A 3,290-nucleotide genomic window follows, 5' to 3' on the forward strand; every position below is an offset into this window, starting at 1 on the left:
CTACTACTACTGGTACTACTACTACTACTACTACTTTTTTTTTTTTTTTTTACTACAATAAATGATACCTCCACCCATGTTTAATTTCCCGACACATAATCATGGAGGGCTCCATAGCTTGGAGGTCATTAGCCCCAACTCTGTTCGCTAATGACTGTGGCATCCAACCATATCACTAATACTACCTGACACTAAATCACCTATCATCTGTACGTCTAGATCCCCTTTTCCTTCCCTACTCAAGTCACTCTGACCCACCTAATGTCACTCTCCACCACTGTGGCTTCATAGTCCATATTGGAGATGGTGGTGGCTTTTGGGCCAGAGTGTCTGGTGCCCCTGAGACATAGGATGGCCGACCTGAGCAGGGAGAACGAGAGGCGACACCTCATCCAGGCGACAACGTGGCTCCTTGGCTGTTGCTTCTTTTCTGAGATAAGTTCCGCGAGGCGTGTGTAGAAGCATTGGGCCCTGGGACCCATCCCGCCGGATGTGGTGAAGACGAGGGGTGAAGCTGCCTGATCCACATGTTGGATTCTTTCACCGTATGCCCTTGTCTTCTCCTGCTCGTTCCTGTGGTGGAGCGGCTTGCAGGGGCAGCTCACGGTGACAGGCAGCCATCAGGTCGAATATGCGGATGTCCAGAACGCCCGCTGTCCGCGCACCCAGAATCCGCAGGCACTTACATCAACCCGTGCCTCCTGTGAGGTATTGGCTGTCCTGTACCGAAGGTGTTCGCCGTCCAGGAAGCAGTGCCGGCTCAGTAGTGACGTCTTGGCATACCTCCCCAAGCATGCTGGCTGTCAGATCCCTCACTTCATCGTGTCGAATACAGACAGAAGCCTCCTTTTTACATGTCATGGTGTGGGTGACATCATTTGGTGATCCACATGCACAGAGATCAGGCAGTCCCTCAATCGGCCAGCCATATCTCAGAGCAATGGCGTCGACAAATTCTTGTTTGTTGAGGCTGAAGCCCTTTGCTCTGATTGGTAATGACGTTAGCCAGTTGGAGGCGCCTGCCTCCTGTGCTGTGTGTTGCTGCCGCAATATTTTCACCCATTTCTGTGGACAGGTGGTGTGTAAGACGGTCCAGCTCGTCTTTTTGGGCCTGTTGCCTTTCTTCTGAGATTTTTCTTTTAATATCTCTTATTTCTGTTTGGTCTATCTCGCCCTCTGCCTCCTGAGCGATGATCCTGTTGATGAGTGACCTGGTAAGGCTGATGGAGTTTTGGTTCTCCTTATCTGCCAGCTTCTCAGCGTTGGTGATCCCCATCCCACCCAGTCTTGGGGGGAGTGCTAGCATATCCCTCTCCTCCTCCCCCAAAGCATGATATTTCACCAGCGCCGGCAAGAATACATTCTTGACGGCATTTTCCAGTGGTCGGAGGAGTGGACTGATGCCGGGGATGGTGCCCATCAGGAACGTCCTACCTCTACTACTACTACTACTACTACTGCTACTACTACTACTACTACTACTACTACTACTACTACTGGTACTACTACTACTACTACTACTACTACTACTTATAATATTAATACAAAGAAAAAAAGCAAAAAAAAAAAAAAAGCAGAAATGAATGTTATATTAAGAGAGAGAGAGAGAGAGAGACAAGATAATCCAGACTCTCTTTAGATCTGTCCTTCTTCTCCCTTCCTTCCTCTTCACCTCCCTTCCCTTTCCTCCCTCCCTTCCCTCCCTTCCCTCCCTCCCTCCCTTCCCTTCCTCCCTCCCGGACAGTTGGAGGAAAAAAAACCCAAGGAGGTCAATTTGTTGTGTCCTTTGAGAGGCTAACTGATATATTCTCCCTCCCTCCTTCCCTCCCTTATATCTCTCCCTCCCTCTCTCTCCCTTCTTCCGGTTTCCCTCCCTCAAATCGTCCCATCCTGTTTCTCTCCCCCTGTTTCTTTCTCTCCCTTCCGCCTTTCTTTATTCCTCCCTTTTCTCCCTTCTTTCTCTTGTTCTCCCTTTTCCTTTCTTTCTCCTAATCTCCCTTTCTTTTTCTTTGTTTCCATTTCTTCCTCCCTCCCTCCCTTCTTTCTCCCTTCTCCCTTTTCTTCCTCCCTTTTCGCTCTTCTTTTCTTCTCCCTTTAATTTTCTTCTCCCTATTTTTCCTTTCTCCCTTTCTTTTTGTTTCTTCCATTTCTTCCTCCCTTCTTTCCTTCCCTTCTCCCTTTTTCTTCCTCCCCTTCCTCCCTTTTTCTTTTCTTCTCCCTTTTCCTTCCTTCTCCCTATTCTCCCTTTCTCTTTGTTTCTTTCCATTTCTTCCCTTCTGTTCTCCCTTTTCTTCCTCCCTTTTCGCTCTTTCTTCTTTTCTTCTCCCTTTCCCTTCCTTCTCTCCCTATTCTTCCTTTCTTCCTCCCTTTCTCCCTTTTCTTTGTTTTCTCCCTTGTCTTCTCTCATCTCCCTTCCTTCCTCCGCTCTCCCTCTCTTTGGTTTTCTTTTTTCTTCATTTCTTTTCTTTTTTCTTTTTCTTCTTTTTCTTTCCTGCTTTCCTTGACCTATTTCCTTCTTTCTTTCTTTGTGATTTTCTTTTTTTTCTTTCTTCCAATTCCTCCTTCGTCTCCTCTTGTCTTCTTTCTTCTTTTTTCTTTTTCTTTTCTTTTCTTTCTTCTCTTTCTTTTCTTCTTTTTCTTCTTTTACAATATTTTTCTCATTTTTTTTCCATTTCATCTCTCTCTCTCTCTCTCTCTCTCTCTCTCTCTCTCTCTCTCTCTCTCTCTCTCCTTTTATCTCTTCTCTCCACTTTCTCTCTCTCTCTCTCTCTCTCTCTCTCTCTCTCTCTCTCTCTCTCTCTCTCTCTCTCTCTCTCTCTCTCTCTCTCTCTCTCTCTCTCTCCCTCGATTGTTCCTCCCTTCCATTTCCTTTGTTCCCTCCCTCCCTCCCTCCTTCTCTCCCTCCCTCCCTCCCTCCCTCCCTCCCTCTCTCGTATCTGTTTTCATATGTGACTGACTCTCTCTCTCTCTCTCTCTCTCTCTCTCTCTCTCTCTCTCTCTCTCTCTCTCTCTCTCTCTCTCTCTTTTCCATTAGTGTGTTTGTCATTCCCTTGATAAATGGTAGTTAATGCTCTTCCTCTTCCTCCTCCTCCTCCTCCTCCTCCTCCTCCTCCTCCTCCTCTTCTTCTTCTTCCTTTTCGTTTGATCTTCTTTTTCTCCCTTTTCTCTCCCTTCTTTATTTTTCTGGGTTCGTCAATGTCTCTCCTCTTCTTCTTCTTCTTCCTCCTCCTCTTCTTCTTCTTCCTCCTCCTCCTCTTCTTCTTCTTCCTTGTTTTTATCTTCTTCCTTTT

General features: G+C 46.6%; 1 protein-coding gene across 11 annotated transcripts in view; it reads right to left on the bottom strand.

Annotated features, from left to right (window-relative positions):
* Window positions 1–3,290, bottom strand: part of LOC126984542 (uncharacterized) — a 135,158-nt gene that overhangs the window by 87,239 nt on the left and 44,629 nt on the right. The gene's annotated exons all lie outside the window — the stretch shown is intronic.

This window comes from Eriocheir sinensis, chromosome 57, assembly GCF_024679095.1.
Source record: "Eriocheir sinensis breed Jianghai 21 chromosome 57, ASM2467909v1, whole genome shotgun sequence".
NCBI lineage: Eukaryota > Metazoa > Arthropoda > Malacostraca > Decapoda > Varunidae > Eriocheir > Eriocheir sinensis.